Source organism: Acinonyx jubatus, chromosome B3 (genome assembly GCF_027475565.1).
Source record: "Acinonyx jubatus isolate Ajub_Pintada_27869175 chromosome B3, VMU_Ajub_asm_v1.0, whole genome shotgun sequence".
NCBI classification, from domain to species: Eukaryota; Metazoa; Chordata; class Mammalia; order Carnivora; family Felidae; genus Acinonyx; species Acinonyx jubatus.
This window is the reverse complement of record NC_069386.1, coordinates 117908985-117934849: the sequence shown is the minus strand read 5'-3', so window position 1 is coordinate 117934849 and position 25865 is coordinate 117908985. Positions and strand designations below refer to the sequence as shown.

At 47.9% G+C, this 25865-nt stretch overlaps 1 long non-coding RNA gene across 1 annotated transcript; it reads left to right on the top strand.

The window, feature by feature from the left end:
* The first annotated feature begins 270 nt into the window (after nt 1–270).
* On the top strand, nt 271–25865 carry LOC128316078 (uncharacterized). Its single transcript, XR_008299528.1, has 3 exons — nt 271–413; nt 2388–2557; nt 17793–25865. It is a non-coding gene; the product is annotated as an uncharacterized LOC128316078 (long non-coding RNA).

Genomic DNA, 25865 nt, shown 5'->3' with positions numbered 1-25865 from the left:
CTCCCGTCTCCCGTCTTGGTGCGTTTCCTTATCTCCTCAATGCTTAGCAATCTAGGACTTAGGGGTCTCACGGACCCCCTAAGATGAGGGACTCCGGGAATAGCTCCCCCCACGACCGCAGGGAACGGCCGTGGAAACCTGCTGACGCAGATGTCCTAATATGGACATCCTGTGTAAGGGGAGGGGGGATGGATTGACGGGAACTGCTCGCGGGCTGCAGCCAACACCAAGGGTGCAGCGCGGGGGGAGGCGGGGGCCGCGGTCGGGGGAGGGGAGGCGGGAAAGGCGAGGAACGCGAGCGAACATTCGCACCTGGTTCAATGCGGACCCTTGTTCCCGGAGCGGAGTTGGGGGATGGGGTGGAAGCGACTTTTTACCAGTATACGGAACCCCGGAAACGTGCTGGGGCTAAGGTAAAGGAGAAACAGGTACAGAGCCCGAGGGCTTAAGCCTCGGCCCCCGAAGGAATGCGCCACCCCCCCCCCACCCCCAGCACCACGACATTCCAAATTCTAGCCCTAATTCAGTGCAAACTGTGGAAGCAGACCCTTAAGCCCCCACTCTCGAGCAATACTAGGACTGTTACTGCATTTGGAAGCAGAAAGTCCGGAGATCCAAAATAAGGGACTACGATAACCTACTTTACCTACGATGCTGGGCATTTTGATTTTAATTTTTTGTTTGTTTTTAAGGAAAAAAACCATTTTTTTTTTTCTCGGCCATACTTAAGGATGTTAGTGTTACTGTCAAATCTCTGAGACACTAGCCAGTAAACATTGTGCAGAACCTCCACGCAAGGATGTCTGATGGGTTCGTTTGCCTCCTTCTGAGCTGGGGCCCGAGGAATGGGGTGGGGGTGGGGGGATGTTATGTGGGCAAGGTGGTCAGTTGGGAGTACCGGGTGGAGAGAGCTCTTGGGGGAGCGCAAGTCCAAGCTGGGGAGTCAGATGTGGTTCGGTTCCCCCAGGAAGCTGTGCTTACTGGGAGCCCACAAGCGGGTGATTTTCCAGCGAGGACTTGGAGGGGGGAGCATCGGGCACGCTGGAAGGACCGTGGCCAGCAGCGCCCAGGCCGGGGACCTCGGCCACTGGGACCTAAGACGCGGCCCCGTGGCCTGGAAAACGGGGTTGGGGCGCCTAGATGCTCCGGAGTGCGTTGCGCCCCCTGACGCCCCCAGCCTCCTGCTCCGCTGCAAAGGACAGCTGGGGTCACATTGCCCCTGGTTGGGTCCCAGCGCGCCGGCCACCTCCGGGACGCGAAGCCGCATCCCAGCAGAGCCTCTGTGTCCCTTCCCCCACTCTTCGGGCCAGGGGCTCGCGGAAAGGGGCGAGGCGGGATCAGGGCAGCGGGCGGATCCCTCGGGGAGCGCGGGGAGCCGGACCGCCGACCTGCCTCCAGCCGCCGCACCCCGGAGCCAGGCGATCCTGCTATAGATAGTAACAGGGAAGCGGCTGTTTACAGCAACACTGCGCCGCCAGGGCTGTCTCCAGGCGACGCCGCGCGGCCGGGCGCGCCGTCGGCCGGGCCAGGCCGCCCTCCCTACTCGCTCCCCCGGGGCCTCGGCCTCCCCGGCCCGGCTGCGGCCACTCCCGCCGCCTGACATCATCCTCCGGGTCCTGGGACTGCGGGCGGCTCGCGCGCCGCGGTGCGCTAACCTCCATTCTTAGAGATGAGAACCCCGCGGGAGCTGGGAGGGCAGGGAGGCGGGGATTCGTGGAACTGGGCCACTTGCTATTTTTTGCATTCCCTGTCACAGGCAGAGGTGAAAACAGAATTTCATCATTGTATGGCACTGGTTTATGTTGGTGGGAATTTCGGCGCCCCCCAACCTCCGCACTTAAAAAAGGAGAGCGAGAAGGAAAAACATAATACATAAACACAGACTTCTCGGAGCTGCCTTGAATCGTAAAACAATTATCCGGCCTTCAGTTCTCCTAATTCTATCATCTGTCAGGCTACTTCACTGTTCTTGATTATTTACAAAAAAAAAAGTCATGAAGGCCAATCCATTTCTCTCATTAGCTTGGACAAAGGAGGTCAAGCTTTAAATTCCTGGGTCTGGTCTTGCCTTCCCTTCATAACTGGATCTCAGGCCCCTTAAGAGAAAACCTAGAATGACTTCATTTATTTCCCCTTCAGAGTTTGAATTAGCTCAACTCAGCACCTAAAGGATGTGTCAAGATTTTATATCCCAGGATTTATCTCCTATATCACTTTATCCCGTCTTTGCCAATAAAAGGAAAGGGGTCTCTGAATGAACCTAGCCCCTCCAGATAGCTTAACTCTTTCCTTCCCGGCACCCTTACGACCTGAGAGTTGGAGATTTAAACCCATCCTCTGAAAAGGACAGAACCATGAATTCATAATTCTTTTATTTATTCATCCAGGAACTACTGACAGCCTCCTATGGCCATGCACTCCTATGAGTTCTGGGGGCTGGCACTTACTGTACAGAACAGAATGGACCTGTCCCTACCTTCAGAGACCTTCCAGCTTTGGGGAGAAGATCAGGAAATCAGGAGAGAATTACAAAGCAGCAGCAAACGCTTTGACAGAGGTAAGAACATAGAGGAGGGCTCAGAGACCAGTATCAGAAGTGACTACGGTACAGAGATGGGACCTGGACCCACTGTCCTCTGGGAAGTGACATGATAAAGATTGAAATGCCAGAGCATCTGAATCTCTGATCACCCTAACGTACTCTCACATCTGAATCTGCTCATGGTATCCGCTTCAGGACTACAAAATCACATTTTCAATGTGGAGCTCACATGATGTAGCCTTAAAATAGAGGGAAATCAGAACTGATGCACGAAATTATCTTTGCCATTAGCCAAGGTCAGGGTGACTTTGAGACAGATGTGTGTGTGCCTCTGTGAACATAGTGCTGCCTTCTAGCAGGGCAGGGGTTCTGTGTTTGGGACAAGTCTGAGCGTATAAAACCAAAACTTACGCAGTTTGTGATTATCTATGTGCGGAGTTCCTCCTATGTGGGGATCCAGAAGTGAAGAGGAGGGTAGAATCCCGTGTCTGATTTTAACCCAAACTGACAACAAATATATCTTTCCTCAACAGTTGCTCCTTATCAGATAGAGACTTTTCCTATTTTGTACTTCTCTGGCATTTGAATTAAGAGACCTGACCCACATCAAGCATTTGTTCAGCAACTCTGGAAGCCAGTGCACATTGTTTAGCCCGGTGTTATTGCAACATTAAGTGAAAGGCTGCTGTCTGCACTGCCTACGTAAATGCTGCCGCACACAATCCGTCCCCAGCATGCAGAAGTAGTTATTTATTTGGGGAAGTGTGGTCTAGCGGTGAAGGGTTGTGGTCAGAGCACGGGACCAGAAGTCAGGAAGATGTGTATAGCAAAATCAACCCCTTCAGGGACTTGGGGAAGTCGCTTCTTAGATTTATTCAACATCCCCATGCTTTGGCCCTTGTCTTTTTCATGTACTGATATTCACTTAGTACCTAGCCCAGTGCCTCGCCTGTAGCAGGTGTTCGATGAATATCTCCTGAATGGACGGATGAATGAATGAATGAATACCCTCATGCAAGCAAGGCAAATATTGTCCTTTATGGGTACTTAGAAATCAATAGATAAGGTTCTTTAAATCTTTGGAAAGGCTGAACAGGCTGTGTCTTTTATTCTTGGGTATGAATAGGCAAAAATTGGGAAAGAGAAAATAACAAGATGCTAGGGCTATTTTCAGCTGTTGCAGGCTCTAGGCCTAAAGAACACCCCAGTGGTTCATGATGAAAGATCAAACTTGCCCTTGTTATTGAGCCCCATGATAAAGACAGCCAGTGCCCATACATAAATGCCACATTGTCTGCAATGACAATGACCATGTTACCACCACCCTCTAATTTATTCATTCTAAATGTCTGGACCCAAGGAGGGGCAGGACTCACACACACATGACACCCAGTGGAGGGCTTTAGGGGTCAAGGTTACTCACCCTATGGCTCAGACAGTGAGCAAAAAGACTGCTCCTATTTTAAAACAGCGGAGGCACAGGATTACCACCACCATCGCTGCACACACTCACGTACAAACACACTGCCCTCCCCCCTTCCCCCCCATCCCCGCCGTGGCCATGAGGACTAATCAGTACTAGGGATTTAGCCTCTTTGGGAAAAGCTGCATTCCTTCGGAACAACCCTTGGCTTTTTGACAGGAGATGATGATTCAATGGGATCCCCGTCCTTCTGCTAATGCGAGCATTTAAACAAAGCTCAGTGTGGTCCCTGGGATACGCTCCCTCAGGAGCTGAGGACATTGGGGAATAGTTATAGTGCCTGAGAAGGAGACATTTCAGCCCAAGCTTGCAGCCTGTCTCACCACAGCCTGCATCATTGGACCCTCATTGTCAGTCGTGCTGACACTTCCTGTAGAAAGCAGAGCTCACCGCGGGCAGACCAGCAAGTCTTCTCCAGGTCATTGGCTCCTCAGCTGTCCTGAGCTGAACTTCTGCAGCTCTGGTGGACTTAGCTGCTGGACTTTCAGAAGAAGCCCATCTGGGTCACTAAACCTATAGGAAAACAACACACCCTGACTAAACACTGCAGCTGCAGGACTCCCATCCAACGGGGAAAATCCCAGAGTCAGCACGGGTAGGGCTAGGCATGGCCAGAATGGGCTAGCACGTGGCGCACTCCAAGGTGTTAAGACATCTCAAGCATAGTTGATACCATTTTATCTACAGCCTTGCTCAGCAAGAAAGATCCTTAAAAGAGACGGTAATAATTGTGACAAAAAAAAAAAAAAAAAAAAAAACCCCAATCTAAACCAGGAAGGGGCGCGTGGGCGGCTCAGTGGATTTAGGCGTCTGACTTCATTCAGCTCAGGTCATGATCTCTCTGTCGGTGAGTTCGAGCCCCGTGTGGAGCTCTCTGCTGGTGCTCGGAGCCTGGAGCCTGCTTCCGATTCTGTGTCTCCCTCTCTCTCTGCCCTTCCCCCACTCAGGCACGCAGGTGCTCGCTCACTCGCGCGCTCTCTCTCACTCTCTCAAAAATAAGTAAACATTAAACCAGGAAAATCCTGGCCAGTATGTAGGCATTCAGAGTTATGCTGCCTTCTGATCTATAGATTCGAGTTTCATCCTCAGATACGAACACTTTTGGTCTTAGCTCAGTATCTGCTTGTGTCCTACCAGAAAACTCCCAGCTGAGGTCTGATTTTCTCCACTGTTATTTCACATGGAGTGTCAGTGAGTTAGAGATCATTGGCTAACATCCCCAAAATGACTTTACTGAAGAATTCCACCTTCAGACTCTGGCCCGCCGGAGATTGAGAGGTAATCAATGAAGACAGGGACAGATCGCACGCTGAAAGTCTACTCTCCCACTTAGTGGGGCTGGGAATTAAATCATAACACTAAACCCTAAACCATCAATCCCTTCAAACCGGTTTAGTGGCCAATTTACAGAATCACACTGTAGAAAAAAATTTTACATTCCTTACTGAGGTCTACCAAGTGTAGGACCCAGCCCCTGCCTAACCCTCCAACCTCATCTTGAAACACTTTCTCTCATCTCCTCCACTCCAGCCACGCTGGCCTTCTTCCTGTTCCTCAAACCTGCCAAGCTGGGTCTGTAGCTGAGACTTTCTATCCATTGCTCGCTCTTCCCCCCACGTCTTAACATGTTGACTCTTCCGCATGATCAATGCCTGCTCAGATATCAAATTCTCCACGAAGCCTGTCCCGTCCCCCGCCCAATGTGGCATCCCTCAGTCACTTTCTGTTACATTACCTGCTGTCATTTTCTGTCTAGGACTTAGCACCATGGTACCCTATTGGTTTTATTTACGTCGCTTTTCATTGTCTTCCTCTACTAGGCCATGATTTCTACAAAAGCAGGGGGCTTATCTGTCTCATTCGGTAGGAAACTACCCTTGGTGCCTAGCTTCGTGACACTAGAAAGCATTCAATAAATGTGTGAGGAAAGAATGAACATTAAACAGAAAGCTCAGAGAAGGCAGCGTGGATTCTCTCTTTGGATAAAGGGGCTCGATGGGTGACTTCTTACCTGTACTCTCCGGAGGTGAGGGGAACCAAAATCCTGAGCAGCACCTACTTTATCAGGCATAATAATATAAATGCTTCCAAAGCCCATGGGTACACCCATTCTTAGAACTGCATACACCCATCATATTTGCTGTCTAAATGCTTCCACTACCTGTGGTTTTAAATCCACAACCACCCCCTTCAGAAACAGTGATCAGCACAATGAGACAATCTGTCTGGGATAGGTTCTCCATTCTTTCTTTCTTTCTTTCTTTTTTTCTTTTTGAATGTTTATTTATTTATTTATGAGAGAGAGAGAGAGAGAGAGAGAGAGAGAGAGAAAGTGGGTGGGGGAGGGGCAGAGGGAGGGAGACAGAATCCCAAGCAGGCTCCTCGCCTTCATTGCAGAGCCCGGTGTGGGGCTCAAACTCAAGACCCATGAGATCATCACCTGAGCCGAAACCAAGAGTTGGATGCTTAATTGACGGAGTCACCCACGTGCGGCGCGGCCCCCTCCCGCAAATCCTTTCTTTTTCACAAATTCAAGTTAATACTACAAGTGACTTTTTTAGAAAATATTTGGGCATAAGGTTTAAAAACCTAACTTTTTGTTTGTATGTTTAACAGCACGGGGAATAGGCCGTAATAAAATTTTTATGGCCCCGATACTAAAATGACGATGGTACTCTCCCAAGAGGTTCAAAATAAAAACAACATTAAACTGCAAAATAAAATTTTATTTCAAAAGCTAAAACTCACAAGTATGCTGAAATAAGGCCAGGATGTAAGTTCATGCGGGAGGGAAAAATTGCGGGTTCCCCAGTGCCAGAAACAGTGCCTTGCACAACAGCAAGGTACTCAATAAACAGAATGATGGCTACAGTTTTCCCAGTTCTTTCTTGAATGCCCCTTACCCCCATCCCTGGCCCTGCCCTGGCCCCAGCATGTTCTTACTTGGCTTCTTGGGCAATCTAGCCATGACTGGGCATGTGGCTAGGGCTCGGTCAGTATTTGTTGATTGTAAGACTTGCACTGGACAGGACTGGAGTATCGCAGACCACACGATCACCTGAGGCCTGGCTGCAGGGCCTACATGAGCCCTATCTGGGCTGGAGCTGAACTTCAAGGTTACAACAGAGGACCACGCACTCCTGCCCCATTCAGATTGCTTAGCTCCGTGGATGGGATCAGCCGACAGGATTCTTCATTTGCACAGTTTGGCTGAACCATTCTATTCCTTCTTCCACATTGATCAGGTGGTTTGGAACCAACTGTGGGTAACCTTCCCAGAGGGTGTCTGCGGGTGAAGAATCTTCATTTTCCCCTGGCCTCTGTTTGTCGTGAATGGGACAGTTCACAGGAGGCGGGACTTCGGGGGTTCATTGGCTACTATGACTTTGCCATCCAAGTCTAGTGTTCATCCAGCTGGTGTCTGTCTGAGCTTGGAACTTGGAAAAGAGTGAAGCAAGACGTTGTGAAATAGGCTGGGGAAATGGAGAAAACCTGGCGTTTTCAAGTAGCACTCCACTCATTGGCCTGCCAGATCAGCAGGCTTACCAAACAGCAGCTCCGAGCCACAGTGAATATTTCAACACGTCTTACCCGTTTCTGGCCCACGTGGTAAGATGACCAGAGAAGTACACAAAACCCCTAGCAATGGAGAATACCGAAGAGTTTCAAATGAGGTGATTCTAGATTGTATGTTTAGACAAAGCAGCCCCACGGTGTTCGAGATTAATTTAGTCGTGGTGTTCTGTTTTTAGTGTTTGTTTATTCATTTTTGAGAGAGAGAGAGAGCACGAGCGGGAGAGGAACAGAGAGAATCCCAACCAGGATCCGTGCTGTCAGCACAGAGCCCATCACAGTGCCTGGTCCCACAAACCAAACTGTGAGATCATGACCTGAGCTAAAATCAAGAGTTTGAGACATGTAAGTGCCCCAATTTAGTTGTGGTCTTATCAGAAATCTCTATCCTACCTTCTACTTTTCCATTGCTTTCAGAATCCCTGCCAGGGATGAAAGGGGCTTCATTTACCTCAAATTATTATTATCTTGCATAAGAACCAGAAAATCACCTGCAGATACTAGGTAAGACCTCTACAAAGTTAATTTTTTCATGACTCAAATTGTACAGGGACAAGTATCCTATTCCTTATTCTTCATTCAGTATCTTTCTTGAGTATCTACTATGTGCTAGTCGCTGGAATCCATAGTAAACGGACAAGCTTCCTATTAAAGCAAAGCTCGTAGTCCAGTAATAAACAAGAAAACAAACCAAAATATCAGATAAAAGCGAGCAGGTAATTAAAATGGAGAGATATGTTGTGAGTGTTTGGATTAGGTGGAAGGAGGTGACTTTTGTGATGAGAAATAAATGACAGGAAGGAACCAGCCACGGGAAGACAAGAAGCAGAGCATTCTGGGCAGAGGAAATGCTTCCCAGTGTAAAGTTAAGTACTGGGGACCATAACCGTTGATTTTTCCTCACCTCTGAACCCAGCAACCCTCTGTCCTTAAAATGCGCACCACAAGCTCTAGTGTCTGAGTTGCCCCCAACCATCTCTCCCTCCCCCGGATGATAAACACCAAATTTTGGATCAATGGTACCAAATTTAGAAATGTCCCAGCTCTTCCCGGTTTACTTTCCTCCCTAGCCATCACTGTACTTCAAACCAGGCATGGACAGTTCTATTTCGTTTTTATGCAGTAACAACCTATATAGATCCTTCTGATAAGTGGCTCTACGCTAACGATGTTTGGTAAGATCTCTCTCAACAGCTTAGAGTCTTCATTCAAAGCCCCGAAAAACAGTGACGCAAATTGCCCTAGACCAGGATCTGAGGTCTTCCAGGACCCTTTTTCACAGGAATTTGAAAACAGGCACATTCCATTTTGCCCTTTGTTAGAGAGCTATTGACAATAAACAGAATTCGGCTCAGAATTTGTGCTGTAAAACAGCAGAACGCTGAACAAACCACTCTTTCTCACCCAGGGCAACACTCCCCTGGATTCTGCTGATACTTACACAGGGTTTAAGTAAGAACATTTGGGAAGTTTATGGGAGACTCAAAGTCTCAACGCATTAGTTTCTTAAATTCTTTGTTATTTTGACTGCACCGAAGGCTATTCCACAAGCCATTATCAGAATCCGCCCATCTTCAGTTCCCGTAAATATTATGTCTACCCAGAACTATGTGAACTATTTCATAGCTGGAATATGAGCCAGGCTGTGGAACTTGCTAGTAGGAATAAGAGGAGCGTTGAAACCTGAAGGTGAGAAAATTCAGGAGGCAAAGGGCACAGTGAGCTAAAGGATTATGCATGTTTTGGGGAAAGAAGACAGCTCAGCCCTCAGAGACTGATTATTATTCAGCCCATACTTGATTATTTAAACCCAGCAGCGAATGTTTGCTAACACATTCCTGGGGGCACGAGGGTGGCTTTCATTACAACAAGTAAAAGAAGCTGCGTTCGGGCCTCAGCAGTCATCCTTGTTGTAGCTGATACTAACTATTCCAGGCAATGGAGAGCAAGGAAAACTGAGGCAGCAACTGTCAAACGTTGGTGATCTCCTGGAAAGGAGCAAAGTAGGCAGCTGCTGCCATGCATCCTGGAGCTGGGGACTAAATTCACTCCGGTGGCAAACCTCTGATGCAGGACGTTTGTGAAAAGGCATCGTACCACGGAAAGCACGAATTAAATGTGAGTTACTAGTGTTAAACCTGTGTTCTCTGCCCCCATCTCCCGCTCTCCTCCTCAGCTAAACCTACTCTTATCCAGGTTTCAAACTTGGAATGTTGTATCCTGAGCACCCAGCTTGAATTAGGAACCCTCTAGAAGTCTTTCGCTCACCCCAGGCTTTGCATGTATAGCACTTAACGCTGTTTCTAATAATGAATACTTATTTAGAAAACAATGGGGCTGGTATCTAAGAGATCCGTTCTACAAGGGTTGGGATCTTTGGGATCTGATGAACCCCCAAACGCCCACAGAAGGCCTCGTATGAGTAGGCCTTAATTGTTGATTGAGTTTGTTTGGTGTCTGTCTCTCCACTCCGGAAGGAGAGAAATCCTGCTTGTTTCACCCATGATGGACTCGCAAGCCCATAATACGGTTTCTGGCCCTGTATCGGCTGCTCAAAAAATACTTCTAGAATAAATGGAAATAACAGTAGCTAATATTTATTGAATGCCGCTCAGGGATTGTGCTGAATGTTTTACAGATATCGTTACATTATTTAATATTCACCAAAGTGCCATGATACATTATTATGCCATTTTGGCTGAGTAGTTTCAATACATCTCTTTAAATAATGACCTTATAATTCACTACTCCACAATAGATAGTTGTGCTGTTTTCTCCCCAGTATAGTAGGTAGGTAGTGCCCTGGTGATCTGAATAAGTGAATTTATTTCCCTAGGTATCTAGCAGGGAGTTACTGATGAGAGAGAAAGTTTCATGGGCTTTAATTATTCTTAAATTGCTTAGAATTAAATGATAGCCTCAGCTTCTGTTTACACTGGGTTTTGGAAGGAAAGCATATATAATATATAATAATATATATAGTGATATCTCTATCAGCAATATATACAGTGCTATAATGCTGGTTGCATTCGGTTCATATACAGCCGCAGAACACGTAGAGTGTTGCCACTTCTAACTAACTGAGCTGACCTGCCAAGAAGAGCGTTTCCACTTCTGCTAGAGGAAACTGCAAGCAGGAAAAAAGTATGGCCAAACCTTGCCCGAGATGCTGGTTAAACTGGCTCTGCCAGTGTCTCCTGCACCTGCCTGGGACACCAGTTGGAAGGCAGGCTTGTTCCCTCCTCCTGGGAACATGCCGATCTTCACCACTCAGCCCCATCTGATCTTGTTGAACAGGCATAGAGCAGTCAAAATCCCACCTCCTCATGTAAACCTGGAAGTGTTTGGGTGGGTGGGGCCTGGTCCAAGCAAGGATCAGTCCAACTGGAAACAAACTGACCCACCCAGACTGGGTGTAATTCCAAAGGAACTACGCAAAGTATTATATTCCCACCATTGTATTGCACTCTTACCCATCCTGGTGAGATTGTGTCACACCCCTTTGCCACAGAAACTGGTGATCCAAAGGCACGTGGCTTAAGAAGTGGTCCGTTTGATTAGGAAAATGAATCCACCCTTGAATTCGATTTTTACTTCTCCTTGATGCTTCTGTCTGCTCTCTACCACTGTCAACGATACACCATGGAGACTAAAGAAGGAATAGAACTGTCAGAGGAAGATAGGGAAAAAAATGACAAAGCAAGGAGTTTTCACAGAGCTATATGCATTTAATTTAGAAGAGCTGTCCCTAAGTCTTAGATTATATCTTTCTGACTTTTGTTAATGTTAAAATGTCCTCTTATTTATAAAATGATGGTGATAACAAATGGTGATTGTTTGGTAAAATTGAGAGCTGACAACCTATGTCAGTTCACCAACTTTTTAAAAACTTTGCCAGCCCCTAAAATCCAGCAGTGTGGGAACCCCGGGATTGCTGTAGTGGCCTCAGAGGCTTTGGGTAAGGACAGGGAGAAGAGTCTCTCCTTTTCATGTATGAGTAGCGCTCCAGATCTGCTGGGTGGGCTCCAAGTATCCTCTGTCACCAAATGGCACAACTTGGAGGGGCAACTTTGATTAAAATGAATAATGTTCCCTAGGCTCCCAGGATCCTGTTTTTCAGACCCACCTAAGAGCCCAGTGTTCTCATGTGGTGCTGTCTCACCTGTCAGGGTGGAACATGTCTGATAACCTAATTTATGTTAAACTTTAGGAGTTTACTGCTCACTCATCAAAGAATTTGTATTTTCAACCTAAGACTTGAAGAGAGTGGTAGATGCTGACTCCAAAGGCATATTCCACTGATAATGGAATTTTAGGGAGAGTGAGGGAGCATGCCCTGACATGGGATGTATCAGATCGCACAGGTAGGCATTCATCCAGCCTGCCTATGAATGACACCCAAGCCCACCTTGACACTGTTCCACTTATAGGTCACCTTGTCTAGTAAAACATTTTTAAGCTTGAATGCCTTCTGCTTTATGGTTTTTGAAGCCCTTTCTTGAACATTCCCTAGTGTGACCCTCATAACAGTGCTGAGAGGTAAGCAGGGAAGGTAGCAGCATCTTTGTTTTGTTTTATAATTTTTTTAATGTTTATTTATTTATTTAGAGAGAGAGAGAGTGAGAGAGCATGAACAAGAGTGGGGCAGAGAGAGAGGGAGAGAGAAAATCCCAAGCAGCTTCCACGCTCAGCACAGAGCCTGACGTGAGGCTCGATCCCATGACCATGAGATCATGACCAGAGCTGATATCAAGAGTCGGACGCTCAACCAACTGAGCCACCTAGGTGCCCCACAATATCTTCACTTCTACAACTGAAGACAGGAGGAGTGTGAGTTGAAGAGCTCAATTTCAGTCACAGCTGGGATGTGCAAGAGGTATGATGTGCACTTGGGTCTTGGAAGGCCAGGTGGGTCGCTGCTCCTCCGGGCCTGAGACAAGCCTGTCTGCTGTGGAAACCTGGCAGGTGCAGGCTCCACTCAACACCAAGATGGGAAGGTGTTGGGGGGAAATAATGCCCATTAATGATAATCAAGCATTTATATGCCATTTGGTATTCCCACAGTACCAACTAATAACCCCTCCATCATTATAATTCTCTTAGGGCTGAGCAAACATGTAGGGTCATTAAGTTCTCCAGATCCCATGTTACAGGCGAGGAAATATGCTGGAGGAATTTAGTCCTCTTGCTGTTTGAGGAACTCAGCAGCAGAGCAGGACATCGCGGTCTTTAGGTTGAATTTGGTCAGCTAAGCGGAGCAGCTCAGACAAACCCCGGGGGCAGGAGGGTCTGTGCATGTGTGTGTGCATGTAGACACATAGGAAACCAACTGTTGCTTTGAGTACCATCGAAACTATCATCTATTTGGTATTTCCAGGATTAAAAACTCCCCTGCCACACGCTATGGCCCACAACCATGTTTGGGTCATGGTCAAAAGAACGAAAAGAAAGAACTAAGTCAAGGGGTGCCTGGGTGGCTCAGTCGGTTAAGCGTCAGACTTCGGCTCGGGTCATGATATCACAGTTTGTGGGTTCGAGCCCCACATCGGGCTCTGTGCTGATGGCTCAGAGCCTGGAGCCTGCTTCGGATTCTGTGTCTCCCTCTCTCCCTGCTCCTCCCCCACTCATGCTCTCTCTCTCTCTCCTTCATAAATAAATAAATAAATAAATAAATAAATAAATAAATAAATAAATGGAAGAAAGTTCCAGAACTAAGTCTGGGGGATGGAGAAGGACATGGAAGCTTTGAGGTTGTAACTGGTGCTTTTCAACAGAATCATAAAATCCAGCTCATGTGCTAGAGTCAAATCTAGGTACTTAGAAATTCTGTCATTTTCCATCATACTCCCGTCTTCCTTGTCCACACTGAGAAATGCCCTCAGTCACCCCTCCTAGCTTTTCAGGTCCATCTTCAAGGTACAGTGTAAATATTGTCTCATTATTACTCTTTCTTTGCAACCCAGATAGATAGGCTCTCGGAGACCAAGATGCTCTGTATTCCTAGAAATGTAAAGACAGATGATAGAATTCAAAAGGGATGTTTGATGGTCTAAAAATGATCTTATATCAGACTTTCAGATATGCCTTGGCAGCATCAGGACAGGAGGGAGACTTGCCTGGCAATTTAATATATTTACTGGGTAAATAGTAAGCACTTGCAGTCTCTGTGACTTAATCAGAATGAAGTTCATTACAATAAGTAGCTGTGCCCTTTGGTCCTATTTGTACTGAGCAGGCTTCCAATTTCATTCACATCTCCAAAGGAAATTGTAGGCTAGAAGCTGGCCAAGGAGTGCCAGGGAGGACACTTAGCAAGGATATTCCCCAAAGCAGATAAAGGGGACAGGAGGTGGTGGGCTGATTAGAGCAGAGAGAACAAGATGCCCTTCTTATCAATTCCAATCTGTGAAAGTAATTTTACTTTCTTATTTTTAACTTGAGGCTTGCATCAGTGTCTCTCCCTTTCTGGGTTTTGAAAACATATTATCGGGTCATCTAAACCTTTTATGCAACATTTCAGACTTGTATGTGCATGAGCTGGTGAAGATTTATTATATTTGACACCATAACTAAAGATTTTAAGGCATTCTTTTAAGCACAACTTGACTGAAACCCCTGAGGCTAGATCCCTATCTCTTGCCAGATATTAACTTGGCTTCACTGGTGAGAGCTCAGGGTAAGGTTAAAACTGTTTCTGGAGACATTATTTGTGCCTCCGAACGTTTAACGCCATCAGTGTATTACTTTCATATATGAAGAAATCTGAGATTTTCAGATCAGAATTCTCCCCCACTCCATCCACCCCCATCTCTGTCCTCAATTTATTTCTATTTCTTTTGGAGAAGTCAAGTGCCCCCCTCCTCGTTTAGAATTAAAATAGGCAAAGAGAAAAGCGTGAGATTCGATGAGGCCATGAATACAAGTACCAACCCCTATCCTTTGGGATCCTTTGGTATTTGCTCAAGGTACAAGCAATCTGGGCATCTCTGGGTAGGAATACGGATAAATGATGTCATTCAACAGAATTAGGACCAGACGGGAAACCGTAGCCAAATCCTGCAGGGGGTAGCACTGAATCCTGGCATTAGGTACGGAAGGCCCTGACTGCTCTGGGAGGGTGAACAAGTGTAACTGTGAAGGCAACACAGTCTCCGGGATGAGGCTGAGAGGGGAATAGCATTTTTGAGCTGTGAAGTGGGGGAGGGTCGGGGATGTAACTCCAAATATTGGGCCGTGACAGCCGCCAGGCCTGAGGGCCGTGACTCTCACAATGGACTTGGTCACAAAGGGCCTATGTCATCTTGAGGCTGTATAATCGGTAAATGCAAGCTGCACGTTGAGCACGTTTTCTCCTGGATCTCATCCTTGGCGACGGATCCAGACCTCAGCCTCCAGGATCTGTTTGAGAAATAAACAAATGGGAGACAAACAACCAAAACAGCAACACGGTAGAGCTGGCGCGGGCGACGAAGCTCCGCCTTTGGAAGACTCGGCCAATCAGAAGCCTGTTGCTGGGGCCTGGTGTTTGGCCGCCTGACGTTCCCATGGAGACGGAGGAACGTTACACACTAAACACTGGGCGACGTTGACGTCTATGCATTATATCCATGGAGACGACTGAGTAAACGTCATCCCCGCACTTCCCCGCCCTCCCGCCGCGCCAGGGGCGGAGGGAGCGACGCAGACGTTGCGGTCACGTGCTGCAGGCTCGGAACGAGGTCTGGTGGGCGGGGCCTGTTGCCATGGCTGCAGCTGGGCGGCTGTTGTTGTTTGGCGCTGGAATTAGAAAGTGCTGAGACTGCAGTGGAGCCAGAACCGATTCTGGAACAGCGTCTCCCGCCCCCGGGCCAGAGAGGGTTCCCCAGCCCCTGGAAAGCCAGGACACCCCCAAGGCTGTCCCAGCACGCCTCAGCCCCGGGTCCTGAGCCAAGATCTCTGTGCTGCCTGTGACTCCAGACTGAGGGCCAAACCTAGACCACTCCCTCCACGCTCAGTTGGCGGTAATTGTCAGGGTGACCTCCCAGACCGCAGTCTCCTCCAGCCCACAGAACAACCACTGGCCAAACTGCCTGACCCAGGAGACAGGAGCAAAACCCAGCATAGAAAACTTTCCCACTGCTTGCAGTCGACTCCAGAATCAAGGGAATCAGAAGTTTGGTTGTCGTTTGTACTTTAATTTTTTTTTTTTTAACGTTTATTTATTTTTGAGACCGAGACAGAGCATGAACGGGGGAGGGGCAGAGAGAGAGAGGGAGGCACAGAGGATGTCGTTTGTACTTTAAAAGCAGCACATTATCGTGCCTTGGCGCTTTATTGAAGATTTGAGGGAGGCGATCTAATAACCCCGTTCAAGGAACAATCCTCCCAAAGGGAGGGAAAATTTAGAAATCCAGGAGGACTGGATACTGAAAAGTGGGAAGGCCTGAAGAACCCAGGCCAATAGGAAGTGAAGCTTTGATTTCTGTACTGCTTAGTTTTGTGTTGGGTATACAAGCTAGCGGAGTGTGACAAATCTCAGGGTGCCAGCCTCCTTTCTCCTCACACGAGTCTCTCGAAAGTTATAGGAAGTGCTGAACAACTGTAAACAAAAGGAGATTCAGTATCAGGAGTGAGGGGTTAAGATGACTGTATGAAGGCAACTGCTCTATAACATTGGAATGATAAGGCACAGCTGAAGGGTCTGAGACTTTGAATTTTATCTAGCCTAGCTGCATTTACGTTGTGTCTCATTTTTTGAGGGAAAGCAGAGGGGCTATTATGTTCTTGAATTAAAAATAAGCCATGGCAGGGGCGCCTGGGTGGCTCAGTAGGTTAAGCGCCCAACTCGATTTCGGCTGAGGTCATGATCAGGTCATGAGATGGGAGTCCTGTGTCCGGCTCTGCTCTGATCTGAGCAAGAGCCTGCTTGGGATTCTCCCGCTCCCTGCCCCTCCCCTGCTCTCTCTCTCTTAAACAAACATTAAAAAAGATAAGCCATTGAGTGCCTCCAACGGCTGGCTCATTCGGAAGACCATGCAACTCTTGATCTCAGGGTCGTGAGTTTGAGCCCCACATTGAGTACAGAGATTACTAAAAAATATACTAAAACAGTAAGGCACATAGCAAAGTCACAAACATAAAGTGCAGGGCTTTAAAAAAAATAATAAGTCATTGGGATGAGCACATGGTGTGTGTTTCCAATGGCAGGAGCATAAAGAAGGATTTCATTAAAATGAATGGCATCTGGGCTTGATCTGGGATCCCTCCAATCCTCCACCGGAGCATACCCAATCCCATTTTCCTCTGACAAATCAGCACCTCCAAGTTCCCTCCCTATTACTCCTTGCTAGCCCTGCCTGGGCTCCCATTCAGATATTTTACCACCTGCCCACAGAGCATATCCGTTCTCTTTCAATATTCCTTTTCTCCATCCTCTGACCTACCTATTACTCACTTCCCTGACACCCTTCTCTAAACAGTTATCCCTTAATTCCCTTCCCACTCTGTTGCCACTCCCCAAGTGTCTACCCAGTTGATCAGCACTCCCCAAACCCTCGTCCCATCCACCCGTCTCCACCATAATGTTTTTCCTGTCTAGTCCTTACTAAGCAGAGGATGGCAGCCTTTTGTAAATGTAGGCCAAACGCAGGAAGAAGGGCACAGTGAGCAGAATAAAGTCATCATCGGCACTTCAAAAAAAAAGTCCCCAGACCGTAGTTGAGATTCGTGCCACGTATCAAGCATTAGGCAGATGTTGCTTTTTACGGGACCATGGGCTAGGGAGCGACCTACTAGTTCTGACATTTTCAGGGGAGTCATGATAATTTCAACTTTTTTCTGACAACTGATAGTCAAGCTAAAGCCCCTGGGAGTTTCAGTTGCCCTTTCCCCACCCCTAGGACTGCACCTAAAGCATAAGGCAAATGGAAAAGAGGGAAACCTCAAGTTCAAGTAAATGGGAAGTCCTGGCTTGAGGGTAGATTAGATTGAATCAGTTTGGGCCTGGTAATGAAGTGGCTTGTGTTTTGTTTCAGATGGGAAAGGAAAGCATTGCTATGATTTACCCCGAGGCACATAAATGACCGATCTTACCACCTAGAAAAAAAGTGGTTGCTAATGTCCCTACTGGAAACTCAGAGTTAAGTTAGAATGAGACCGTCTTGTTTACTGCGAGATCCTCTCTCTCTGTCTCTTTCTCTGTCTCTCTCCCTCTAGGTCTTTCTTCTAATTCTTCTGGCCAATCAAGGTCCCAGCAAGCCACTGACAGAGAGGGTGAGAGACGGGAAAAAGGCAAGATTTATCTAGGCCTTTGATGTACCAGGAGCGTCTAGAGTGTCCTCATCTATGGTATCTCATTTTATCCTCTCTACCTCCCTGTGAACTAGAGCTTTTTATACCCATTTTGACACCTGAAGAAACCAAGGCTCCAGCAATTAAGTAACTTGCCCGAGGATGGAGTACAGAGCCAGGCTTCCAATCCAGGGGTCAGTTTTCAGAGCTTTTGCTCTTCCTGCATCCTGGGACGAAGTGGAATACACAGAAAACCTCTACTGGGATCACATGGCAAGTTTACTTCTCTCCGGGGAGACTCTAGCCCTTTTTCCCCAACCTACGAAAAAGAAAAGGCCGAGGGGAGACTGAAGATCTTTTGTGAGATCTGCTAGAACTTCATGAAAAGGTGCTGACACCACAAAGCAAGAACTTGGATCCCATCCCTGCCTCCTGGGATTAACCTATATTTCCTCATTGGCCTGAGATCCAAGAGACAAAGAGAGACATGCCCCAGAGCACAGGCAGCAGAAAAGTTCGGGCGAGTTCTGGGAGACTCTGACCTGCCCCAGGCTAGGGAGGGCACTACCTGGAGAGTTCTGCCAGATTCTTCAGAAGCTGTCACTTGGGCCTGGCCCCTCCTCCTTCCCCTCTCTCCTCCCCCACGTCTGACCCTGCAGAGAGGCACGTCCAGCACGAATTCCTCCGAACCTTAGATGCCTTTAGGATTTTAATGTGTCTGAAGAGTTCCCTTCCTTGACAAGCGGCAGCATTAGTCAAGTTGAGTGGGTGGGAAGGGCATTTCCCGTCAATCCAGGGCCCCGGAGGAAGGGGAGACCCTCCTCCCTCCCAGCCTTGGCAAGCAGCTCCTGCAGAGATCCACGTGGGTGGCAATTGAGTCCAGAGGAGCCAAAGGGTTGCTTGCTGGGCAGGAATGCCCACAGGCCGCACCTTCCTCAGCCCTCCTAGCACCTCATCCTGTCTGGACCCGTGGAGGGGGTGGCGGTGCCAGGGAGTGGGTTCTCCTGTGTCTGACTCCAACAACCGGTTTATTGTGATGATTCTATTTGTGTTCCCTGTGTTCTGTTTGACTTGGCAGCCCAGAGGGGAAAGGGCAGCAGGTTCACTCCGGTTTGTACTGGGTGGTTCCTGCAGACACACCCAGGTATTAAAGCAAGCGGCTTGCACTGGGGATGCCTTTACCTGGGGGCCCTCAGTGTGCAAAAGCAAGGTGTGGGAAGTATTTCCTCTTTATGGGCCAGCCAGGTGTGGCTGGCATGTTACCTATTCCTGTATTACTAACGTCATTCAGATTCAGGTCAAAGGGCAGGCTTACCAGACTCCCATCATCCTGGGATCCAGGACCAGGGGTGGTTGATTATGTCCATTTGGGCTGGATAACCCTGGATATCTAGTACCCATGGGCACCATAACTCCTGGGTCTAAAACAAAAATCCAAAGCCTGACAATTGGGTTCTACTTTGAAATCTAGACTCTCCTAAACATCCAAACTAAGGACTCTTCTCAGACAAGGTGATAACATTCAAGGAGACCAGACTTCAAGGTCAAATACTTAGTCTGGAACTCTGGATTTGCCCACTTATTTACCTGAGCCTTTATCTAGTACTGAAATCTCTAGCACGTGGGAAATAGCAGCTAACACTTAGGCTACAAGGCGCCAGGCGTTGTTCTCAGCGTTTTTATGAAAACTCGTTTAGGCTTCAAAACAACCTAAAGAGGTGAGTAGGTGAGTACTGTTATCATCATCTTCTTTTACAGACGAGGCACAGAGGCACAGAGAGGGCAAGGACATTGCCAGAGGTCACCGGCTAATAGGCAACAGTGCCTTGATTCCACAGCAGGTAGTCCGGCTCTGGAACCCATGTGCTTAACCACTATGTGGTAGAGACGTTCCCAGAGGGCCCACACTGTGTCAGGGGTTAGAGATGTCATGGAGAGCAGACACAGACACAGCCCCCAGTCCCTATCCCTGTCAGCTTGACACTTAGGAGGCTCCCGAGTCAACTTGAAAGGGCCTTTCTATCAAGCCTAGAAACTACCCTCGCCCTTCATCCTTTACGCGAGGAAAGACAGGCATTTCCTAGGTGAAGGTGACAGTCATGGTCATCCAGCCAGGTCAGTAAAAGGAAGTGCGCCTTCAGAAGTGCACTGGCTTCCACGGGATCCTTACCTGCCCCGGGCACAAGAGCAAAACCTTGCACAACTACACTCAGGTTCTGTCAGGAAAGAGCGTTCAACTAGGTAGGCAGGCGTGTGCCTCTCTCCGCTCCTTTGCACACTGAGGGGTGGCAGAGCCAGGTGAGGGGGCTGAGTCACGTCCAGCAGGCAAGGCCACAGAGCCCTTCCCTGAAGAAAGTGGCCCTGACCTAGACAGCCAGGTGATGAAACCATTTCCTCTACCAGAGAGGCCCGACCACATGGCTGCAGGGCCTGGCAAGGCCACAGGCTTTGTTCTCCAAGGCCGCTCCCTACCGGATGTGATAATGTGCACTGTGGACTTGAGACACTTAACAATTATTTCTTCAATGGAGACGAGGTGTAGATAATTACCGTTGCCCACAGTTATTGAGCTCTTAGCGTGCTTTATGTGGCTGATATGGATTCATTTATTTAATCCTTAAAACAACTCTATGAAGTAGGTTCTGTTATTATCTCCACTTGCTGGATGAAAAATGGAGGCTCAGAGAAGTTAGCTTCTCCAAGTCTCGACGGGCGATAACTGAGATTCATACCCAGGAATGGCTGACTTCCAAGAGTGTGCTCTCTTAACTATCTAAAGCAAAGTGAGGACCCGTCCTCTGAATCAGTGGGGACATGGGGACAGGAAGAAGTCTTGAGACATTTCCATATTGGACTGGGGGGTTCAAGGCCCCCAAATCCAGTTTACTGGGGATCCTTGGGTCCTCCAGAAGTGTGATCTGATGTTGGCCCCCAGATTCTGTCTGGCCACTGTAGAGCAACATGGGCCAGAGGTGGTTCCAATAATTCCCTCAGGCTAACTAGATCCCATATAAAAGCCTAAAACTGGGCTGGAACCTTGCTGACCCTCCAAGCATAGAGCAGGATGGAGGCAGAGACTACCTAAGTACAAAACTGTGAGTGTCATATTTCTGGGTATTTGCGCAGACAGGGCTTGGGTTCTGTGCTATGACTGGAAGTGAGACTTGTCCATCTGGGCTTGGGATCTGTGCTGTGACTAGGATGGCATCATACAAGGCCAAAGCCAAAACCCTCCAGGCACCTTTCTATTCCTGGCCCTTTTATAGCACCTCATTTCCCTCCACCTCCTCCCAATAACACGTAAACACACCTTGGTATTATTTAATAACACCGGCCCTGGAGCCAGACTCCTTGCGTTTTAATCCTAGCTCTGCCACTTACTTGCAAAGTATTTATCTTCCAAATTGTCTTAGCTTCCTGTACCTCAGTTTCCTTGTCTGAAAACGGGGATGACAATAGTCCCTTCCTTAACAGCGCTGTTAAGAGGTCAAAAAGATAATGCACGGGATGGGTATGGTAAATGCTCAATACATGTTAGGCATTGTTATTGTTGCAGTAGTTTCTTCCCTCTTTGCGTCCTTTTTTCTCTGGATATGAGAAAATCTTGTTGACAACTGGCTGTAAGCTATCTCCAACTGGGTTACTGTTTACATTCCTCCTCTCATATCCTCTGACTGTCAATCCTTATGTAGTCCTTCCTGAAGAGATTCAGGAGCGGGTGCTCCTAGAATGGGGAAGAAATCCCATTAGATTAGGTCAGGGATCTTTGGGTAATTCCTTAAAGCCAATTTTCTTGACGATTTTAATGGGTCCACTTGGGAAGGCGGCCAAAGCTATTAATTTGTAACAGCTGCTGAGAAATCACTGTCAACACCTCGGTATAGATCCTCTCTGTGGGGCACAGGAGTTAGGTCGAAAGTCATGAAAGCTAAAATAATTAATGAGCAACAGCAATGTAGAGGATCGCTAAATCCTATTTGTGAGCTAAAATGCTAACGATTTAATTAATTTAATTCAATCGTAAATTAAAGGGCAAAACAAATAGCCCTTTAATAAAAACACCCCCCCCTCCTTGGCTGAGTCCCCCCGGAGACTCTCACCTCCTCTTCTTAGACTATCATCTCAGTCTGATGACAAACCATGTCTTAATAGATTTAACTTCTGTTTGACTTCTAACCTAAGAGCAGTACAAACCCACGTGCCTGCTAAATATAAGCTGATGATGACACGGGCCTAGGATAGAAAGTGAGCGACCCAGTGGGTGAGTTAATGCCACAAAGGAGAGTCAGGGTGAGGGGGTACCTTAGCTCACATCTGAACAAAGGAGTGTATTTCCTGTGAAGTCTGATGAGAAAATGAAAAAAAAAAAAAAAAAAAAGGTGTGGTTTGACTCCATCACACAAAGTTACAGCAGGTCTTGCCCTGGCGTAGAACTTTAAAGACCTGAGCAGCACATTTGTGGTTTGGTGGCTTTATCCGATTCTGGGGCTGATGCCTGCTGCTTCTAGTTCATGGCTGTAGAGTTTCCAGTCCCCTTTGGGGCTCTTACGTTATGGTTTCAGGTTGGCCACATATCTGTCTCCACTATTCAGATGGAACAGCCCCAAGGTCCCCCCCGCCCCACAAAGAGACCAAGTTTACAACAGGGGCCTCCCATGTGCCAGAGCCTGCTTTATCTGCCTCATTTCACTCATGATGCCCCCTTCCCAGGTTAGGAAACTGAGGCTTCATACAAGTTAAATAATCGATCCAGGATCATACAAGTAGAAAGGTGTCAAGCCTGGATTCACACCTGAGACCATAGGATGTGACTGCCCAGATTGCATGCTTACCCACCAAATTATACGGCATCACCGTATCCTTTCCCCATCTACACCATGGCTTGTGCTGTGCGTTGCCCTTTCTTCTGCACACCTAGGGAGGGTGTCCTGGCCATTCGGCAATTTTTCATCCCTCAAAGACCTTCTTTAATGTTCTGCTGTCCCACCCCTTCCAGCCCAAGGAAGTCTCTCCACCCTCTGAACTTTTTTCTGAACTCCACCCTCTGAACTTCTGGCTCTGAAACACACATGATCCTGTGTGATTCTTCAAGTGTCGTATTGCACAGGCTCTGTCTCCCAACTAAATTACAAGCCTCCAAAAGTCGGGATCACTGCAGTCCCCCCAGCACTCAGCCTAAGATCTGTGGACACAGTAGACACTCACTAGGTGTCTAAACAAAATGAAAGAAAACTCAAGATAAATATTCCAAATGGTGCCTCTGCACAGAGATCATTTTCGGCAAGCGAGAGTCATTTGGAGCCCAGCTGCTTTCATCTATCAATCTTCTCGGAGTGCCTGGCCAATACATAGGTGACGAATAAATATTGGAGAATAAAACAAGGAATGAAACTCCAGCTCCCTCACCTGTGGCGTGACTTGGGCAAATTATCGAAAATCCTCCAAATCTCCGTTTCCTTCTGGAAAATATGGGGGACATTCTTGGAGCGTTTATGTGAGATCAGAGCCATGTGAGGCATGCCCACTCACTCACAGCCCTTGGCACACTACAGCTCCTGTGATCACATTACCACCATTACTGTTTTCTAAACCTTCCACGGGAAATGGCTCCAGCCACTCAAAGGTAAAGGACTTGGGTCACTAGTCTACCAAGGGTGCCGTGGAAAGTTGCTGCAGGCGATGATCAAAACAATCCCAAGCAACCACACGATCCACAGTCTTCTGGCATATTGCTATTTACCAGGTCTCGGGGGTTACGTTTTGTTTTTGCTTGTGGCCCAATCGGAACCCCCATGGTGTCTTCCTATGGAACTCGGCGTACCTTTACTGCGACGGGGGAGGGGGGTGCTTTTCCTTTCTTTATTGAGAAAAGGAAACAGGAAATCGAATGTAAAACCCTCCGACGGTTAGTGTCACACCGAAAGTTGTGAATTTAACCACACCCCCGCCAGGAAATGAAAGTACAGTTCTCACAGTGATGTTCCCTCTCCTTTCGAGGCCCACACGGTGTTTTTCAGATTTTAGTTAGATAGTGTAGATCAAAGGGCTGAACTTGGGCACGGGTTGTCACTGGGTATTTGTTGATTTGCGCATAGATTAGCACACCGATTTGAAATTGCACAAGTGGAGAAGGGACTTTCACTGGCTCTGTGACAATATGGCTCCTAGCAGACGTCACAACCTGACAGGTCCACAGACTAGATTCTGACCCACAGACATATTTTTCTGTTCCAGCCCACAGTCTGGATTTACAGCCTCCCTAGGAGGAAGACGGTGATAGGGGGTGACAGCCGCCCCCTTTAGGTCTAGGGCACTCGTTTCTGGTTTGGTGAATCAGCCACTGCACTGATCTGCCTTCCCTGCCCTGCCTGCCCTGGGGGGCGTTTGAAATTCCAGGCTTCTGTCCAATGTCTAAAAGACAGTCACAAAGCTGCCACTCCCACGGAGACAGGTGTAGGTTTCTGACACCTGAACTTCTCCAGTATATGCAAGCCTTTCCTTCTCACCTGCTCCTCCCTGCACAGGCCTCCTGATCACTAGTCCCTGCTACTCCCAATATAGACAGTTGTTCATAATCTGCCCTAGCCTGGGCAAGTTTGCCATTTCTTCGCTTTACACAAGGGTAAGTGTGGATGGGAGGGATGCCTACTAGGAAATTCTGGAGGAGCAAGTGAGTTGAGGAGCTATGGCCCCATCAGATCTTCCTCTGAACTGCACAGTTTCCTTAGTTGATGGCATAGACCTCTTGTTTTGCCACCCAACACTCATTCTTGCTTCTACCCGCCACCCCAGGGATCACCCCTCCCCGCTCTCAATCCCCGTGTTCTCTGTGGAGTTGACCCTCTCCCTCGAGAGCTGGGTCCTAGAGCTCCTAGATGAAGCCTTGCCTGACAGAGGATCGCCCCTCAGACTTTCCGGTTCCATGAGTGGCTCGCTAGCAACTAGCCCCTAAACCTTTCCATGTATGTATTCTTTGTATTCAAACCACCGTAGGTTCACGCTACACATTCTTTTCACAATTGTCTGTCTTTACCACCGTCACTACATGTCACTCCCCTGATAAGAACTTCAAGCCCTCAGAACTGCTGGGAAAACACTTCTGGACGCGGGTGACTTTTAGAGGTGTCGGCCCATTGAGGTGTTCGGTTGCCCCCAAGGTCTCCGGCAAACAGGAATTACCCCCACATCTGAGGGGGTAGCGAATAGACAACAGGTGACCGTTAGCCTTTAGGATACTGTCGTGCTTTTAACCTGTTGGCCACTGACTGACAGACGTCCAGGCGTTACATGCTCCTTGAGGGCGAAGGACTATGCCTTAGTCTCAGTTTTATTTCCAGAGCCTAGTCGGTGTGCCTGGTATAGAATAAGTGCTCAATAATCATATATTGAGTAAATAAAGGGATCACTTGCTGAAAACTCTGGGTCAGGGCATCAAGAAATAAGACTGACTCTGAGTCTTCTGTGGAGTTGCTGCTAAGCCCTGAGAAACATGACTGACCCGGATCCATAAGCATTTATTAATGATGAGGGCATGCTGACGTTCGTACAGGATTTCCACATAGTTTCATTCTTATGCATTGAGGTAAAACGCACACCTCGTATGCCATCATCAGACAGTTTGAAGAGGGCACACGCTGGTACAGAAGAGTGGTTACAAGTCTGGGAGCCGGAGTCAGGCTGCCTAGGTCTAAATCTTGTCTCTTCCATTTACTAGCAGTGTGGTCTTGGGCACGTACCTAATCTCTCTGTGGCCTCATTTCCCCATCTGTAAAATTTGGGTAGTAAGGATACCCATCATGGGGGCTCCCGGGTGGCTCAGTCGGTTAAGCGGCCGACTGCAGCTCAGGTCATGATCTCACAGGTCATGAGTTCAAGCCCCACGTCGGGCTCTTTGCTGACAGCACAGAGCCTGGAGCCTGCTTCAGATTCTGTGTCTCCCTCTCTCTCTCTGCATCTTTCCCACTCATGCTGTCTCCCTCACCTCTCTCTCAAGAATAA